The sequence below is a fragment of the Desmodus rotundus genome, chromosome 3 (assembly GCF_022682495.2).
Source record: "Desmodus rotundus isolate HL8 chromosome 3, HLdesRot8A.1, whole genome shotgun sequence".
NCBI lineage: Eukaryota > Metazoa > Chordata > Mammalia > Chiroptera > Phyllostomidae > Desmodus > Desmodus rotundus.
In genome coordinates, this window is record NC_071389.1 from 120,051,815 (window position 1) to 120,073,358 (window position 21,544).

Consider the following 21,544-nt stretch of genomic DNA (forward strand, 5'->3'; position numbering starts at 1 on the left):
CTGGCCCATGACCCAGGCACGTGCCCTGACTGGGAATCAAACCAGTGACCTTTGGGTTCACCGGCTGGTGCTCAATCCACTGAGCCACTCTAGCCAGGGCTAGATATTCTCTTGTCACTTGTACCCTTAAAACTGCTTTTGTCATCCACTAGGAAGAAACCAGACATATGTCATGACCTTTCCATATCCTTTGTCCTAAAGGTCAGATACAGGGAATTCAATCTTCCTCATTCAACAGAAGTCTTAAACTAAAATGCCACTGAAGTTCACCATTCAATTCTACCCTTGTTGATTTCTGATTGCATCATGTCTGATTTACAGGGTTTTGTTTTTTTTTCCCACTGAACACTAAGAGAGCCATATGTTGTGTATTTGGCTCCTTCTATTATTTTCCCAGATTTGCCCTCTAGTGTCAGTGGTGTGAGATGAAGGGTAAGATCCTAACTGCTAGAGTGTGCCATGGGAAAAATACGAAAAAGCACATATTGAGATAAAGAGTAGTTCACTTAACAAGCAAGCCTCAACTAAGAAAAAAAAATGGAAGGAGACCAGTGATTTGAAATAAATTAATTTGAGTTTAGAGAAGCAAATATATTTAGACCACCTGCCAATGTGCAATATAGGAGTTTCTTCTTTAGCAAGAGATCACCTGATAAGAATTCTACATGTACTATTTTAATAGCTTTCTAACTGATTTCTCCACATCTACTTTCTTGTCCCATGATCCACTTAGCACCAATACATTTCATTTTCCACCAAAACATAGAAGAGGTTTTAGTCAGTTTCCTCTTTAGAAGCCTGTAGTGCCTTTGTTTTGTCAAGCAAGGTCATGAGGTGCATACAAGTTCACTGTAAGCATTATAATCCATCCTGTAGACTGCCCACCAGGTCTCTTTGAAATGCAAACCTCACCTGCCCGACCGCGTACTACCAGTTTAAGCTAATCCTTTAGTGACTGCCGGTACCTACTGAGTGGTGAGGTTAAAGTCCACGCAGAACTGTCCTCAACTGGAGCTACCCGAGGGTTTTGCCACCTCTCTGTTTTCCATGATGATCTTTTGTCTGGAATATTCTTCCGTTTCCTTGTGAACAATATCTTCTCATTCCTCAATACTTAGCTCAGAATGATCCCCAACTGTATGTTACCTTAATCATTACTAGGATATGGCAAAATGATATGCACCTGTCTCCTCAAAATCATGGCATTTCTAATCCATCTTTATGTCCCCGGCAGACAGAGCTTTACACCTCAGTGAAGGACTTGTGTTGGAGAAAGAGAGGAACACAGTGTTCAGCTGTCAGCTCTTTCAGGGATTACCTCAGCAATGGAAAAACACTTTGGCTAAGGTTCCTCACTCAATGAATATTCAATAAAAAGGCATAAGGGCCTGGGCATTTTGCTTCAAACTGGGGCAACTCTAAAGGCCTCTCTAGCTTTTGAGCTTCCTGTGGGATTTGCCAAGGCCGTTGTTGAGCATTCAATGCTTCTTGACTTTTCTCTTAACCTGATTCCTCTTTCTTGCCCTCCCTTCCCCAGGTGTTCCTATCAAGGCACTGCCTAATGATCTGCATGAAACACTCCACCTCGGAATCTAATAACTGGGGAACTCAACCTAAAACCATTAGTACCAGAGTGATCCAGGCAAGGAGGAGATAAACAGAAGTTTGAAAATTGGATCATTCACCACATTCACCACTCAGCTAGCAATAGAACCCCAATACTGATATTTGGAGGGCACAGATAGCTTCTGGCACCAAATTGTAGCCTAGTTGTGAAAACCTCTACTTGTGTGAATTGGAATGGTATACTAGTTCAGTGGTGAACAAGAATGCACTCCCACTGTGTTGCTAGTTTGGGAAATACGGACAAAGTAACTGGTTATAAGGTCAATGGAATTGTGTCTCTTGCTAAGCTTAACCACCTTCTGTAAAATGAAAATAAGCTGAGAGTGATTAATCACTAATTAAAAGCTAATAAAAAGCCAGAAGGCCTCTTTGGTAGTATACAAAGAAGATCTCAATTTCTGTAGAAGGACAGGAGAGAACACTTGAGGACCAGGCTAGAGAATTAATTAAATAGAATAACCTGAAGGTCAGGAGCCTCTTGGGGAAGAATGGGATCATAATATATGGATTAGGGAAATTTGGGTTGATGCCATGACTAAATATTACAACTCTAGATTCCTCCAATATCTCTGAGCCCCCAGGAACATTCCATCTCTCATCAAAGCTAAATCTCCTTACCCCCCAAAGATAATGCAGAGTCTCTTCCACAAAAGTCTTTTGCACACCTCTCCCCTAACTGTGCCCACATCTCCCCTCTTAGCTACTAAACCTATTCCCAGTGTTAGATATCAAAATATCCCAGCAAGAGAACTGTTGGGCCTGATAAAAGAGAAAAACTGTATTCAAAAAGAGCTCTAAGACCTAGCAGTAGCTGTATCATACATGTGGGACTAGAGTTTTGGGGGTGTTTAATCAAGGGCAACAGAAGATAAAGTTTGATATGAGAAAGTTTATGATGCAGGACTATGACATACTGATTTTCTACCACAAAGAAAGAAGCAGAATGACTTTTAGGCTGTAACTTTTGAGTTGCCACGTGACCTAACAGACATTTTGGTATTAGAGATATCAGTGATGGGAAAAGATACTGTGTAGTTTATGGCAAGCCCCAGTGGGAGAATCATAACTGACACCTCTTGGATTCTGAAGCAAAGTCATGTGATCTACAGTGGAGAATTATATACCATTTACTATCAGTCCCTAGCATGTTACTGGGTTTTCATAAAGTTGGAAGACCTGACCATAAGAAAACAGGACTATGTCAGACCTACCATGTCATAACTTTAGGCAGACCCAGCAATAGTCCATTCATTGGAAGAATGAAAGCAATGTAACTACCCAACATCAAGTATAAACAAGAATAGGCCACAAGCACATTCAACGAGCAGGTAGCCCAGACTATCATTTCATTCACCAATGTTGTACTCATACTTCTTCCTCAGCTTATGTATATGGTCCTTTGAGGAATCCTTTATTACCATATGATGATGGAAAAAAACCTCCCCAGCTTCATCTATTGATTGACAGGCTCAGTAAATGAGACCAGGCTAAAAATGGATGATATTCAATAGTGACTTTGATAGATACAAGTATGGGGAAACCTTTCTGGTTGGCAGAGTTTGGCATGGTGCATCTGGGCATTTATTTTGTGTGAGAAGAGAACTGTCCTGAGGTTAGACCAGCAATTTTCAACTTTCTTCATTTCATGACACACATGAACTAATTACTAAAATTCTGCAACACACTAAAAATTATACCATATTTTTGCTGATCTGACAAAAATAGGTGTAATTTTGGCTCATTCACACCGAAAAGCTGTTGTTGTGTTGGCTGTTGTCATTTTTTTAATTTGACAATCTAAGGGAAAAGAGTCAGTGCTCTTGACTAAATAGGTATTGCATGTTAAAAATTCTTGCACCACACAGGTTGAAAATCCCTGGGTTATACTATAATTGGCTCATGGTTTGTCTTGCTAGTCACAATATGGAAGGCATGAGATTGAACGATTAGGGCCAAGGGGGCCAAGGGTAAAGGCAAGTGGATAAACATATGATAATGGACACAAAGTTTGCCTGTCAATGCCCTCCAGAGAGCAACCAGTATTGAACCAGCACAACAAAGAGAAGGTAACCTGATGAGCTGATAGCACTCAGTGTTGGCCATCAGGCCAAAACTTCTGACACAATGTCCCTTCTAGTTTTGGCCATAAGAGCAGTGATGGAGGCCATGCCAGGACCCACAGCATCAGCTGCAGCTCACTGGTGCTGATCCAGCGAACACTGTCACTGGACACCCAATCTGCTATCAATACAGATTGATGCTGAATGCCTGATGTGAAACCATCCCTTGAGGAGACCATCTAGCCCCTTGGAGGCAAATTGATTTTGGTATTCGATATTTTGTTACTTTACTCCGGAAGGGCAAGAAATAGACACTTATTTTGAGTATGGATTTTCCTTTTTTGCCTACAGGGCCTCAGCCAAATGTTTATAGAGCATTTGGTAAATCAGGACAAGTCCCCACACGCATTCAATAAGACAGCACGACACACTTTACATCAAAGAAGTGGGAACGGGCCTATGACCATGAGAACTACTGGTCACTTTATACGCCAGGCTGCTCCGAAGCTGCAGTCTGAGGGAGCACTGGAAAAACCTGTGAAAGGTAGAGCTAAAGCTCCAGCTTCCACAGGTACAGAGTCTGTGGGGTGCCCTAATTATCCCACACCCTAACTCTACCTCAGGTGCCTGTCAGACAAACCAATCTGCTACACATATTCGAGGTATTCAACCAACCTTTTGTTGAAATGCCATAATGAAAGTTCCTTTATAATCTGATATTAGTGTAATCTACAGTGGACATTATGCTTGACTTGTCCCAGAAGATCAGTTTGAACAATCAGGCTTTGTCCACTCTGCTTCGGAGCCAGTCCTTCCATTGCCTTCACGGTACATTCTCAGTCCAACCACTTGTCTTCATCAGCATCCTTCTCCAAGCCACACTATTCTTTTACTGGTCCCTCTGCTCTAGCCTCTCATCTCTGTTTCTGCACCTGCCCCTACAATTTATTCTGTGGAGGCAGAGTGATCTTTTTAGAAATGTAAATCAGATCATACTACTCTTCTCTAAAATTGTTCTATGCTCCCCAAGCAAAATCCAGCATCTGTACCAAGGCCTATTCAACCCTACATATCTGCCCCCCTTGCTAGCTTTTTCACCTCAGCTCCTTACACACTTTTCACTTCTTATTGTAGGCTAGCCACTTGGACTTCCACAGTATTTCTCAACCAAGCCAAGCTCATTCTTGGCTGAGGACTCCAGACTTGCTATTCTCCCTGTTTAGAAATAGCTTTCCTTGGGTATTCAAATGGTTCTCTCCCTCAGTTCACTCAAGTCCCTGATAAAAGTCATTTCCTCAGAGACTCCTCTCTGCCTGCCCAGCCTGAAATTCCTCCCCATGTGATGGACCCATTCTTTCTCTCTTACTCTATTGTGTTTTTATGCATAGAACTTGTCATAATCTGACATTGTACATGTTGATAATTTGTGTGTTTTTAGCTTCCCCAACCAGAATATAAACTCTGCAAAGGCAAGGCTTTTATTTGGTTTAATGTTGTCATATTTTAAAATGCCTAGAATAGTGCTGGCAACATTAGATGGGCTCGCTAAGTATTTGCTAAGTAAACGTCAATTAGAAATGGGCAAGTAGCCCAACTCTGGTGTGTGACACATGAGTGGAAGTGTGTTAAGTGTCTCTTGAGAAAGGTTCATCATTTCCAAGATAGACCCACAGGAGGAGACAAGGGCATTCCTTCTCCCCTGGATGTGTTCATGCTGAAAATGAAATTGCAGCAGTCATCTTTGAATCAGCCTCAGGAGGAAACCTATGCAAAGACTGAGAGCTATGGAGTGATGGGAAGAACCTGGGACTCTGATGATATCACCAAGCTGCTGACTCACCTCAATCTGAGCCTTCCCCACCGGGGACATTCAATTGTGAGGGGGAACAAATGCCTAAGTGATTAGGCCAGAGTTCTTAAGAATATAATTTCATGCATGGTTTCCTTCCTCACAGCTAAGAGCACTCTGGCTGATGCATGTCCCTTTTCTAGCCCTTCCTACTATATAACTCCATATATCTGATTCTTTAGAGACATCCAAACTCCAGATATCCAGCTAACTGTTCATCAGTGATTTGTGCTCAGGCATTCCATTAATCTATTGCTCCTACACTTGTAAAATTCTACCCAGCCCTAACACTTTCTCTTATGTGGTCCAATTCAGCAGTTTCTTTCCCTGTCATGCCTTCCTGACACTTTTCTGTTTTTTTTTTCAATCATCCTTTCCTCTACAGCCCCACGACTCATTATTCATCTTCCTGATTCCTGTTAATGCATGCTTCGTGACACAGTTATTTTCCTCCACTCTCACCTTCATTCATTCATTGATATTTATCAAGCCTTTGTTGCCAGGCTTTACACAATATCAGTAAACAAAACATATAAAAATTTGAACTCCATTAATTGTTGATGAGGGTGGGGGTGTCCATTCAATAAATTAATAATTAATTAATATATCCAGGAATAAGTGGTATGATGAAAAATAAAGCAACAGAGGTGTGGATAAGGAATTCCAGGGTATATGAGGGAGGAGTGTGATTTTAACAAGGGGTAGTTCAGGAAGGTAGTTCAGAGAAGTAGCTTACCTCATTTAGAAGGTAACAAGCACATGAGCAAAAATTTGAACAAGGTGAAACAGCAAACCATCTTTCTGGAGCAGAGCACTCCAGGTAGCCAGTAGGCCCTAGGGCAGGAGACCCCTCATGAGTTTGAGAAACAGTAAAAGTCCTTCGATGACAGAACAGAATGAGTGCAGTAGTAAAAACAAAAACAAAAACAAAATAAACAAAAGACATCTTCAACATCTCACCCTGCCCCTAGAACCAAGCACACTCAGCTACTGAATCGTCAATAATGATTTCTGAAAGAGCACTGTGCTGTTTTGAATAGTTGTGCTTATTGACTAGATTTAAGATTATGTCCATCATCTAAGTGTTATTTTTTTTCATCTAAGTATTAAAGTAGTTCTCATTTAACAATTCAGTAGACTATATTGTGGCCCAGGTTTGTTTTCCATCATTCAGAAAACTTTCCTAAAATAATTACAAATCCTAGTATTCAGACTCACACAATTCAGTCTTCATTTCTCCCACCTCAACATTAGTTCCAGACCTCAGATTCATCAACTGGAGGCTACTAGACATCACAACATCACAACTGTAATTAAAGGTAACATAAACCACATTTGCGAGATTGGATAGTCTTTGGACCATCCAAAAAGATACTCTGTTTGCTGATGCTTTGATTTCTGCTCTTGTTTCTGGACTGACACATTGCTGCTCACATAAAAGATCCAGTCCTGTCCCCTCCAGGTCTATGGTGAGATTAGTCATCAGTGTGCCTCTTGATGAAAGACCATCTCAGCTTCTACTAGCTCAGCAACTGCATCCATCCATTGATTAAGTCACTTTTCCGGCTGCATGACTCCAGGCATCTGGCCAAGAACTGGATAATATTCTGTCACTGACTCAAAGAGGACTGTATTTGACCCTTGTCCCATTGTGAAGACTGGACCGGAGCTATCAGGAGATATCTCCAGGGTTACCCCCTCCTCAAGAAAATCCAGGCCTTCGTAATTCAATCTGCATCATAAGTCTAGGCCTCTGTGTCTCAGACAGCCTTTCCTGTAAGTCAGGAGCATCTCAGTCCATGAGGAAGAGTCTATTGTGTTGGACCCCAAAGTGTTTGGGCCCTGTGATGTTCCAGGGTCCCCTATGCACATGTACATAGATTTGTCAAGCACCCATTACACTTTCTTCTGGAAAAATGGCTGTTTCAAGTTCTCATAATTAAGAAATCATTCAAGAAATTTTTCTCAAAATCTGTTTCAAGATGTTTTGCTCTTACTGAGCTAAATAGAGAAGCTAGCCACCTTTAGATGGCAGCTTCTCTATTAAATCATATATATTAAATGTATTCCCTTTATACAATGCCTATATATCTATAGATAGAACTATAGATATCTATATTTATTCTAATTTTAAAAATTTAAACTAATTCATACAAAATATCTTTGGATTACTATACCTGATAAGTCCATCAAGAAAAAATGAAACAATATGTTTTTAAAAACTTACATTAATGATTATATTTCTAAAAAATTGCATGTATTATTATTAGGAAAATGCATCATAATATCATTTTAAATTGTTATTTATATATAATTAATGTCAGATGTGCTACTTGTGATTGTGGGGGCCACAGACCGGAATTACCAAGGAAATTCCACGTTAAAGTCACTCTGTTTGCACAATCATTCTGGTTTCACCACGAGAGCATTATGCTGGTTCAATGATGTTGCAGGGTAGTTTACTACAAACAATGTCAGTTCTATAGCTTCTCATCGTTAACTTTTCAGCAACACTCTAAATACAGATGATTGATAGATAAATCTAGAAACAAATAATGTAAGTGATATATGTAAATATATAGACTTACATATTTTTGAACTTTATCAACATTTTACGGAGTACTTACTGTAGGCCAATGCTTCTCTAAGCATAGGGGACACGGTGTTTAACAAGACAAAGCCCATTTCCTCATAGAGCTTCTATTCTACTTAGAAACGAAAGCAATAACTATATAAATAACTAATTTCAGGTAGTGACAAGAGAGTGATAAGTGGGAACATTGTTACTTTAGTTAATGTGGTCAGAGAAGTACTTATATGGAGGTAACATTTAAATTCAGACCTAAATATTGAAAAGATTCACTTACATGGATGATTCCAAGAATGATTCCAGAAAAGGGAAAACAAACAACATAGAATGCAGTTATAGCCATTAATGCATTGAGGAAGCTTCAGCTGTCAAAATGCTTTCAAATTCTTTAAGCAAATATACAAAGTCAAATTTAGCATTGGTTCTGTCTTTAAAGAAAACACATCTTCAGGTTATGATTATAAAACTCTCAGGGAAATATATCCTCTAAGGTGACAATGTGACACAGCCCTGATGAATAAATGTCAAAGGAACCAAACTGAATGGGGTTTCCAAGAAGACCTTTGCTTTTCTCATTAAGTGGCCTGTGCTCATTTGCCCTGTACTCTTTTAGGTAGAGTTATCTGCCTATTAATTTTAGTTAGAACTAAAGCCTCATATCCCATGAAATGAGAATCGTGGAAAAAAGCTAGAAAAATCATGAAGATTCTAGTTATTGCTGAGCTGAGAAATCATTACCAGTCGTTGCTGACCTTCATGTTACCCTATTTGTAAACAGATACACTTTCATTTATGCTGTTATTATCTGCACGTTCTGTTCCTCACAGCTGAAACACTCCAAACTGACGCAAGTGTGTGCTGTCTTTGACCTCGATCACTTTCTTATGACTTCCATTAATTCACTGCTTTTTGGTTAAGCTCTCACTTCCATCACTTCTTCAGTGTCACGGAACTAAGTCTTAGGGTGTGGGACATTTACACAATGGAATTCTACTCGGCCATAAAAAAGAAGAAAGTTTTACCCTTTGCAACAGTATAGATGGAACTGGAGAACATTATGCTAAGTGAAATAAGCCAGTTAGAGAAAGACAAATACCATATGATTTCACTCACATGTGGAATCTAACAAACAAACTGAACTAACAAGCAAAACAGATGTAGTCATAGACGGAGAACAGATGACAGCTAATGGTGGGGGGAGGTTAGCGGGTGGAGGGATGGAGCCAAAGGGAAAAGGACCCACGGACACAGACAACAGTGTGGTGATTGCTGAGGGGAGGTGGGTAGAAGAGGACTAAATGATAATGGAAAAATATATACAATAAAGACTATATATTTAGAAAAAAGAAAGTACTTAACCTTTATACCTTTCATGAATACTCAGATTTTTGACTGTTTATGAATCATATTAAAATTGTACATGTAAAAATGATTTCTTCATGTTCTTCATTTTTACAAAAATAAGAATTATGTTTTAGGTTTTTTTATAGGTTAGCATTGATGAAGTCTTAGAAGTGAAACATACAAATTTGTGATCTTTCAAAATGTTATAGATGATAAAATTCGAACTGAGAAAAACCTGTCTCTAGAATCCATGAAATAATGCTTTGGGTTATTTTTCCTTGAGATGGTTCTGTTTTCACACAAACTGTTGTTAAGGATGACTGAGTCTAGTAAGGAAAAGAAGGGGCTGAGTCATTTTTTCCATTACTCCATAGAATAAATAAGTCACTGAATTTAACAACTTGTTTTTCCCAAAACATTGACTTTCTTAGAATTTTTAAAAATATTTATATTAGAAAATAAAACTAAATAAAAATTATACTAACAAAGATATTAACTTCATCTGTTATATTATTTTTAAAAACATGAAAATCTTCCCAGTTTTACCATATTTAACTATTTTATATATTTCTATAATGATATATTATTAATAAGGTTTACTAAAACCAAACATTTTGAACATATTTCTGCACTCCAGGTTTTTAAAGTAAGAGGAGACCCAATGGTCAGAGAATATACATTGGTGAGTCAGAAATCCGAAGGTCAAACTCTTATTGCTTTTTAAAATATCCTCGGACAAATGGTTTCACCCCCTGTTTAACTTGTGTTAAACATGGTCATTTGACTTGTCTTCTACCAGATATACTCATTCAATGTCATTTATTTTGAACCTATAAAAACATGATTCCAGCCTCAATAGAAGAAAATTATATGTATCTCTAGGTACTTCTTTTAAGCATTTTACAGTCTAACCGAGTTGATGAATAAAGTAATATGATGCAGGCAGTGCTGTTTCATGAGTGGCACTCAGCAAAATAACTACAGAAAGCCGTAAAGACATCTTTCAGGCAGGGGATGAGGAAAGATTTTACAGAGGGAGTGTGTTTTGAAGCAATCAGAGCACGCATTTTAGAGTAACACTGCTCTGTTCAAACTTCAGCTGGTCTGGAATGAATGCGTACTTATCTGTACACATACCAGTCCCTATTTTATATGGCTGATGAGAGATTCACAGAATTTAATATGTGAAAAGCCTTACAACAGTGTCTCTTACATTGTATGGGCTTAAAACCGATAACTGTCATTTCAGTAGGTGGTGAAGTAGAGCAAGCATTCCAAGCAAAGGGAACTACCAGAGTAGACAGCTTCAGGAGGACTCAGCTGACCATTTTTGTTAATTTCTTAGGAATGCTACAATTTGTCAACACAAGCCAGGTGACTTTAAACAAGAGACATTTATTCCCTCACATCCCTGGAGGCCATACATCTGAAATCAAGATGGTAGTCCACACACAGTTCCTCAAAAGGCTTTAGGGAGAATGCTTGCTTCCTTCTTTCAGCCTCTGGTGGCTCCTGGTGGTTCTTGGCTTGGATGGCTCCAATTTCTACAGCCATCTAAACATGGCCTTCTCTTCTGTGTTTCTCCCCTTCTCTTCACTTGTAAAGACAGATGTCGTTAGATTTAGGGCCCACCTGTTGACCTCTTTTTGATATTCTTAACTTAATTACATCTGCAAAGACTCCTTTTTCAATTAAGGTCACATTCACAGATTCCAGTTAGAGACATAACCTTGTAGGGGCCACCCCTCAAAGTAATATACCTATTTAAAGAAATTTAAATATCTAATTTAAATATCTAAGGTATATCTAAGGGGGGGCTTTAGCATAGAGTTAGAAAAATAAAAAGCGTCTTTCAATACCTGGGGAAAAAGTTAACAATTTACTTTATTGACATGGACGAACCATTGAAACTTTGAGTGACAAGATGAAAGCTGAGGCTTAGAAAGATGGATCTGGTGGCAGAGTCCAGAATTTGCCAACTAGGGAAGAAACTGGAGACAAAGACTAGTTAGGAGATGAAGTGTATAAAACGTTGGTTGGGAGTGCTTAAGAATGGGGGGCCAGTTAAGGGTTTCTTTCAGATTACAAGCATTAGTTACTCTAATAATGCTAGTAGCCTTTTCAAAAGTAGAATTAAGTTCACAGAGGAAGCAAATATAAGGATAAGGAGATTAATTTTTTGTGAGAATATTGAATTTGTGTTGGGTATTCAGGACTATATCCTAGAAACGAATAAGGATTTGAGATTTGACAGTCATTTTTTATAATTTTGATTCATAAATTAATAATGGTCCTAAGAGAGTTTATAACCAAAGGCTTTGAGAGACTCTGTTCAGAGATAGTCCTTAAAATACCATATATAGTAATGTTATTGGGGAACTTGGCTAACAAAAGAGGAAAACTATAAATTAACTTTTATGCAACCATTCTGCCAAAACTCGTTTATGTAAGATAAAATAAATATAATAACTCACCTCCCTTTCCATCTTTATTAGGGAAATGGCTTAATTTCAATCTGCTTTTTTTCTGAGCCATAATTACTTCAGTGTCTGTGGTATCTGGTCATCTCAGCAAAGCATTCTGCCAACATTTGGGGTCATTTCAATCTATCATCTTGATAACGGTCAAACCTGACTCCCCCTGATTTTATTTTTTGTTTTCTGCGCCAACATACTTGCATTCTGCTTCTTGCAGATGGACAATATTGATTTACCATGTTAATATGACAGCTGATACTAACTTTAAAACCTCTTACAGTATTAATATCTGAGGATATGCTTTGCCAGTAGAGTAATAGTTCTAACAAAGAAATCTCTCTTATCTACTACGTTGTTGTCAAGAGGTGTATCATCAGCAATTGAAAAAGAAATGGTATATAATTTATAGAGAGGGCAGACAAATAATCAATAACACATAAATAATAAATAATTCATTACTAAAAAATTAATGTCAGTTTGTCCAAAGAGAGGAAAGGAAACTTGGGGGAAGTTTGGCAGAAAGTGGTACAGATGCAGGACAATCTGCATGAAGGTCACTTACACTTATCAGCAAGCGCATGCTCAGAAAGGGTATCTTCAAGTTCACACTTATCAAAGTGAGACTCTTGGGTCACCACTCCCAAAATCCTGATCAACTAAGGGGTTTAGTAAAAAGACAGATCTCTGGACTATAATTCTAAGGATTTTTTAATGAGGGATTCTTAACTGCTTTGTGACTGTGGACACACTACTCTAAAGCCTGTTAGTAGTCAGTGAAGTAAAAACCCTGGCTAGCCAAGAGCCAGCAGTGGCCTGAAGTGATCAGAGCAGTTGGAGCCTCTCCTGCTTGAGGGGTCATTGTCCACTGAGGAGAAACTCAGCATGATGGGAAGCAGGGACCTCCTTTCAGGCTACAGTCACCCTCAGAAAGGTTATATGAGCTTTACCTGCAAAATAAACCAACTACTGGACAAATTAGCTATGAAAAAAGTGGCAGGGTGCTATGAGAGTTTATAACAGGAAACACAAATCTACTTCTAGCTGTTATACAAGCCTTCTCAAGGAAGTATTGATTGAATGAAAATCTGAAATATGCATCAACTCAGGTATGGGGCTTGGAGCTTTCCATGGAGAAAAAGCATCATGTGCATGGTCCTGAGGTAGGAAGAGGCATGGTGCATGCTGGCTGACCTGAACGAACTGGGACAGAGGAGGAATAACTGAGTGCCAGCCCTGGAAAGACAGGTAAGAAAAACCAGGATAAGCACCTTTGGAAGTCATGTTATAGATTTTGGTGTTTCTCTTAAGAGTAATAGGAAATCAATGAGAGTTTTGAAGCTGGAGATTAACATGATCAGATTTGTATTTTAAAGATATTGCTCTAAGGTATTTAGAGGGGCAGACTGAGAAAGCAAAAGTTAATAGAGACAGAACAGGTAGGAAGTCTTTGCAAGGTCTATGGGTAAGAAGCTGGCACCAAGGGTGGATGTGAAGGTTGTTTTAAGGGCAGTTATAGGGGTAGTAGTAAGTGTCATGCCTTAGATGCAGAAAAGTGAGTGATTTTTAGAATAAGTCGTGAAATAATGTGACTTGAAAGCTGATTACATGTAGGACTGTGAGAGAGAGAGATTTCAATGATAACACTCTAGTTTGCATTTTGACTTCTAGTTTGTATTTGCTCTTCTGATGGATGGATGGGTAAGAGCTTTGACCTTAGTATTCACGTATGAGGATATATAGATGAATGATAAATACGTATGTAAGTTTTACATTTTGTAAACATGCTAACAGAAAAGGACATAGTACAAGCTTGTTTAGTAAGACTTTGGGCCTTCTAGTCATGGGGAGCTGACATTCTTTTCAGCAAGCCCCAGAAGACGTTAACATAAGAGTAAGATCAAACAACACGCCCCTGACCATTGTGGGTCTTACCAGCCACAACATATATGAAGAGCTGTTCCTTTCACCCAATCATCTTGCCCAAATACACTCAAAGTTCAAACCAACACTTGTGTCAGTGAGACAGTATAAGAAAGTAATTAGCATGTAAATTTTGGGATATGTATTATTGATGGACAAATCCTTGTTCTGATGTTAGGACTTTGGACAATGACCTTATATTATACTTTGATATTAGGTAGAGTGATTCCTCCAACTTTGTTCTTCCTTCTCAGGGTTACTGTTGCTATGCGGGGCCTTTTGTGGTTCCATATAAATTTTTGAAATATTTGTTCTAGTTCTGTGAGGTATGTCATTGGAATCTTGATAGGAACTGTGTTTGATCTATAGATTACTTTGGGTAGCATGGACATTTTAATGATGTTAATTCTTCCTATCCATGAACACTTATGTGCTCCCACTTATTTGTATCTTCTACAACTTCTTTCTTCAGTGTCTTATAATTTTCCAAGTACAGGTTTTTTACGTCCTTGGTTAAATTTATTCCTAGGTATTTTATTCCTTTTGAAGTAATCATGAATGGGCTTATTTTCTTAATTTCCTTTTCTGATAGTCCATTATTGGCATAAAAATGCAACATATTTCTGGATATTAATTATGTATCCTGCTACTTTGCTGAGTCTTTAGGGTTTTCTATGTACAATATCATGTCATCTGCAAAAAAGACAATTTTACTTCTTCCCTTCCAGTTTGAATGCCTTCTATTTCTTCTTCTTGTTTGATTGCTATGGCTAGTACTTCTATAACTATGCTAAATAAGGGAGGTGAAAGTGGACTTCCCTGTCTTGTTCCTGATCTTAAGGGGAACACTTGTAGTTTTGCCCATTGATATGATGCTAGCAGTGGGTTTGTCATGTATGGCCTTTATTATGTTTAGGTATGTTCTCTCTATTCCTACTTTGCTGAGTTTTTTTTAAATCATAAATGGGTGTGGGATTGTAACAAATGCTTTATTTGTGAGGTCAGTAAATTTTCATGGGCTCAACTGTAAGTGATTATTTTAAAAGGTGCCCCAGGGCAAGGAAGCAAAGCAGAAACTTGTGGTAGAAATCCTAAGCTCAGGTTCTTAACTAAATGTCCAGAATCTGGGTGTGAGTAGAGTTGTCATACTGTAGTATACAAAGGCAGTGACTCAAAACTGCTGTATTCTGATTATGAGGTATTAATTGGACATTCAAATGAAGATATTGCTTAGACAAGTGAATTGTTACTGTGGAGTTAAGAAAAAAAGTGACAGAGGAAAGTGTACATTTGCAGTCATTAGCATATGGATGATTATTTTTAAAGCTCAGGAACTATATGTAATGTTAATTGAGCATTATAGAATTGATAAAATGATATACTTTTTATAGGATAAATGATACACGTTTCATGAATGTCTTTTTAGATATATATTGGGGTCCCAAAGATGGGAGTGCTTTGAAGCATAAGTCAATTGTGATTTATAATGGAACTAAGAAAAATATTAAATTCTGTAGGACTGCACATTTTAAGAATTATTTATGACTTTGACTTTAGCTATGTTGAATTTTACAAGATAAAATAAGTCTTATAGAAATGAGTAGTAGGCATTTGGAGAACAGAATTTGAAAGAGAAGGAAGAAAGCTGAACATGTAAAGATATTGGTGCTCTCAACCAATCAATGACATCTGAAATTAAGAGATAGGATAAAATGTCATAGCATCAAAGGGGAGACTAAGGAGGGAATTCTAGATTCACAATTGATTGTGGCTAAATAATAGCACTCCAAAAGATATTATGCCTTAATCTCTGGAACTGGTAAATATTACCTTATATGGGATAGTTTTTCATATATAATGAACTTATGTATTCAAGATAGGAAAGTTATCTTGGATTATCCAGGTAGACCACAGGCATACTCATAGTAGAGAATAAAGTATATGGTAAATATAGATTCTTTAAATAGCAATTTTTATATTTGGATTTCTATTAATTATTCTTATTTGTATATAAGTATATGTAGTATACATGTGACAAATTGCATCAATACTTCATTAATAGTTTCATGAATGATTATGCAGAGAAATTAAAATTCAATTTACATAAGCATTATAGTGATGTACATAAAATAAATAGTGATATAGAAAAAATAAAACTATAAAGAGAAGCTTGTAAAACAGTAATGATCATAGGAAAACAGTTATCTGTCTTTGTTTTAACTAGAGATGTAACTGAAATATATTCACTAATGACAAATCAAGTCAGCAGGCATTTATTCACTGATTGTCTGCTACATACTTACACCTGACGCTTGGAGCTACAACAATGAGGAAGACAGCCTCTACACTCAACGGATTCATAAACTAGGGCAGTGTTCCTCCAAATGTGGTTATGGATCAGAGGAATCAGAATCATCAGTAGTCCACTTCAGCCCTCTTACACAAGAATCTTACATAAGGTCCCAGAATCTACTTCTCGCCCCTAAAAATAGACTTAATTTTTCAACTGTTTCAGGTATACAGAAAAATTGTGAAGACAGTGTAGATAATCCACTTATATCCCTTACATATTTCCCATATTATTAACATGTTATGTTAGTATGCTATGTTTACAGTTAATATTGATGCGTCACTGTTAACTGGAGTCCATACTTCATTCAGATTTCTTCAATTTCTTTTTTTGTAATGTCCCTTATCTGTTCCAGGGTCCAGCAGTACATTGAATGTTCACATCTCTTTAGGTCCCTTTTGCTTCTGAATGTTTCTCACAAGTTACTTGCTTGATGACCTGTATGATTTCGAGGGGTACTGGTGAAGTGTTATGTACAATGCAATAACATGGGCACACTGGGAATGTATCTCATGTTGTTTCCATAATTAGACTCAGGTTATAGGTTTGGGGGAAGAAAATGGAAAAGACACATTTCCATTTATTTCACATATCAAGCGTACATATCAACATGTTTTGTTACTGTTGATGTTGACCTTGATCACCTGACTGAGGTAGCGTTTATCAGGTTTCTTCTCTTTAAAGTTACTCTTTTTCTCCCTTCCACACTGTACTCTCTGAAAGAAAGTTACTATACTCACACCACATTTAAATCCATATCTCCCTTAGGACAGAGCATTTCCATAAATTATTTTAAATTCTTATGCATGAAGGATTTCTCTGTTTTCTCCTATTTTCATACTTTATTCAATTATTTATTTATATCAGTAAGGACTCGTGGGTATTTATTTTATGCTTTGGGCTATAATCTAATCTGTTTTACCATGTCTGCTCAAATTATTCCAGCTTTAGCCTTTGGGAGGTCTTTCAGTTGTCTTCTGTGCTCCTTTGATATTTTCCATCAACATGGTAGGGTTTTTTGTTTTTCTTTTTTTGATTGGTTGTTTCTTTTTAGCACATCCTTACTTTCTGGTACTATGAGATGCTCTAAGATTACCTTTCTGTCTCCAGCCATTTGTCTGAGTAGACATGTTTTTTTAATTAAAGAATGGCATTATCCCTTCTGAGGCTTCCTCCTTTCCTTTCATTTGGGAATTGTTTCTTTGTCTTCCCATTGTTTGTGAGGCTCTTCTTGATCTCACCTTTAACTGGAACACAAGCAATAGAAGAAAAAAGCAAACAAAATATAACCAGAGACATTGAAGTTAAGAACAATCTAACAATAGCCAGGGCGGGGGTGGGGGGTGGGGGCGGGGATAGTGGGAAGAGGGTATTACAGGAACTACTATAAAGGACACATGGACAAAACCAAGGGGGAGGGTGGAGAGGGGGGAGGGAGGTGGGTTCACCTGGGGTGGGATAGAGGGATGGGGAGAAAAGGCATACAACTGTAATTGCATAACAATAAAAAAAAAAAAAAAAAAAAAAAAAAAAAAAAAAAAAAAAAGAATGGCATTAGATACCAAGATCTCTATGGTAGGTGTGCTCATTGCTTCTAGGATGCCATTTCTCTAACATACTCCTAGCTGACAGAGGAAGAACTATAGATGTTTATACTAACCTATGTATATACACATATCTATAAGTATTTTAATATGTGGCCATCCATAGTTAAGCTATTAAACTAAATATGTTAAGTTAAACATAGGTTCTTACTGATGTCTCTCTCCAATGCTATTCTATCACCACACGAGTCAGTCTAGCCTCTTTGCTTACCTATAAATTTCTACACCAAGAGTGAGAAACTTGGCTGCTACCACCTACCATCATTTATTTAATTGTTCAACTCCAGTATTCATGGACAGTCACGCAGTGCATAAGGATGCTTCACTCAATGACCATATATACAGTGGTGGTTCCACAAAACTTATTATTATTTAGTGACATTATACATTAAAATGTCATAGTGTAACACGTTACTCACTGTGTGTGGTGATGCTGCTGTAAAACAAACCTACCGCACTGCCATCACATAAAAGTGTAGTATACACAATTACGCACAGCACACAACACTTGATACTGATAATAAATTACTGTTACTGTTTATGTATTTACTGTAGTTTATCATTATTTTAGTGTACTCCTTATACTTATAAAAATTCTGTAAATGGAATGCCTTGTCAAGCTGTGAGCAACCTCACACATCTTGTGTTTACCGCATCATCTGACTGCATCATTTCCCTTGATTTAATTCCATGATGGTTTATACAGCAACATGCTGTACAGGCGTGTAGCCTAGGAGCAATGGGCTAAACCATACAGCTTAGGTGTGAGGTACACTATGGTATTCTAGGTTTGTGTAAGTGCACTGTACGATGTTCGCACAACCACAGAATTGCCGAACAACACATTTCTCAGAACGTATCTCCATCTTTAAGTTTCACAGGACTGTATAGCATATCAGAATTGCTAACCTCTACCCACCCCCTACGTATTCTTGGCAAGCTTTCTAGGTGTTTCCTGTACACATCACAGTGATAGGATGGGTTAACAACAGTGAATAAATAAATCACAAATCTAATTATATATATGTTTTCTTCTTTTATAAGATTAAAAGACCTGTCTTCTTCAAAAGATCATAACTTTGTAATTTTTGTATTTTATATATTTAATACTAAGTATTAAAATTAAATGTAATTTGTAATAACTTTGATGTTGAGACTAATCAATAATAAAAGGGAAGTAAATATTCATAACAGTAATCACAATGATTTTTTTCTGCATTCTCTTTCTTTTTGTTAATAACAAGTAATAGATTTCTCATTCTGAATGTAATTAGGTGATATTGTCCATTCCTTCAGTCTCTACTTATTAATCGAAATAAATGTAATTCATTGGAAAATGTAAAAACGTGAGTAGTTCACTGCCTAAGAGAAGAAATATTTGAGTCGAGCTTCAGGATCTAACAGTGACCTGCACAGACTGGCTTTAGGGGGAAAAATGTGGAGGTGGTTAAGATTAGGGCTGTCTCACAGGAACCCAAGGGAGGAAGACAGGCAGGTCGCAGAAAGAAGCTAAAATGAGAGACTCCATGCCGTCTTGACTTTTGTTTTAACATCTCTATCCTTCTCTGTGCATCATCTTTATTTTTTCCTCCTGGCCTCTGTGGTCCATATGTCTGATAAAAAAAAAATGGTTGTTCTATGCTTCCTGAACTTCTGCTTTCTGGTTTAGCCACTCAAAACAACAATCTTTTCCATGTACACATTTCCAGGAAGGGACTCTGAGAGGTCTCTGGTTTAATCAACCAAGGCTATAAGCAAGACAAATGCACTGGTCTAAATGGCTGCCAAGGCTGACTTTGCAGAGGAGGCAGGGTAAGGAAATAATGGCTGTGACTGGGCAGAATCGCTAAACGCATTGGCTATAAAGTTTAGTAAGACACTGAACTTGGAGTTCTGTTCTTCAACACAGTAGCACTTCTACTAGGCTGATTCCTACCTTTTGAAAGTGAGTAGGTCTATTTCCTGAACTATTTCTCTGGATATTATTTTGCCCGACATCTTTTTGTTTAATTCCTGTAACATTACATTCATGTATTCCTGATTAGCCATATCCAGGGTCACCCCCTCCACATTCACAGGACAGTTACTTTCAAACGTCTGTCTGGGAAGGAAACTGTTCCTCTCAGGGTTCCGGAGACTAACAGATCACCCAGTGTGATTCCTCATGACATGCTTTATCCTAAAAGGAAAGTATCCCAGCCTCCCCAGGCAGACTTCCTCAAACTCTCACTTTCTACTTTTGGAACATTCACTGATCATGAAATTGCCCTTATTTTAATATCTTGGAGATCCAAAGAGCCCAGATAAACTCAATGAATATTTCTTTAAAGAGATAAAATAAAAGTTAATATAGACGCAGCATAGTGCCTTTGCAAATACACCTTTAGAATTACTTTTTTTCACTTGAGGCCATGTTTTGTAATTGAATCCTTCAAGTGAGAGAAGAATTACCTTGAGTGGTTTATGAGTTAAACATATATTTCAGGAGTTAATGAAATGTGAGGTATGTGCATATTTTTCCACAGATGATGAAAATAAAACTACATCATTTCGTGTCTTCAAAAGAGTATGGAAACTTATTTTCCTATCTCCCAGTTGACTTAAAAAATTGAGTGCTATAGAAGTTATATGATATTTTAAAAATATCACTTTTTATCACCTTTTTTCTTTAATTTCTAGAGTTTACCCAGTTCCAAGTCAAGTAGAGTGCATACTTCCTAGTAGACAAGAGAACCGTGCTGTTCAAGCACAAGGGCCCAGCTTCCTGAGCTCAGACACACAGAAATGCATTCATGAAGACCATGTTGGTTCTAAGAGGTTTTACCACTGAACCTTCTCAAGTTTCTCACTTGCCTTTGTGCCCTTGGGGACCATCTTAACTTATTTATTTTGTGTCAAACTGATCTATTAATTTCACAGTTTATTTTAAGGACAGGGCTCCTGATGTTCCCTTGACATTAACAATAAGCTAATACACAAATACATGATCACCAAAACTGAAACAACTTAAAATCAACTAGAAAATTCATGCAAAGTGAGAGAGTGGATGAGAGAGAGAAATTCTGGACAATTTTTTTCTGAAATATTTAAAAATCTGTGTAGCTGCACATGGGATATATTACATGCATCCATTTTTAAGACAAATAGAATGATTCAGAGGGATGGACAGTTTTGCTCACAGCACAGGCAGAGGCATTAAGGCAGCAAGTGTGTGCTAACTACTAGGTCCTAGAGGGATACAGTAATGCTTTACATATGGGCACCAACCTCAAGAATGTTACAATGACACCAAGAGCAATGTGGGTTTCTTTAATTAATACTTGTTAATGAAATGTATTTTACAAAATATTTTTAATGTGAGAGCTGTAATATTATGTCTTCATTGATATTGGCAACCATGAGAAGGGAGATTTTAAAACAAGAACACTAATAAAAAGAACTAAAGAAGAAAATGTATGTATAGCTGTATTTATAAGGTTCCTGAGCATTAAACACAGGAAAGGTGGTGAAAAGAGGGAAAATCTCTATCTGAGGCATAGATGAATACATTATGTAATTCCTGCAGCACTGAAATTCTTAAATTTGCATATAGTGTCACTTGCCAAAAGCAGATACTTTATGCATAACCACAGATGAAAGCTGATTGCTGGGATTTTGTCTTTAGTTTTTCATCATTATTGTGTAGTAATTGGAATGGATTGGTACCTACCTGCAGGGTTGCACA

The 21,544-nt window shown here is 37.6% G+C and overlaps 1 pseudogene; it reads left to right on the plus strand.

The window, feature by feature from the left end:
• The window catches only part of LOC112307775 (serine/threonine-protein phosphatase 2B catalytic subunit beta isoform-like), a 156,648-nt pseudogene that overhangs the window by 10,836 nt on the left and 124,268 nt on the right, over positions 1–21,544 (plus strand).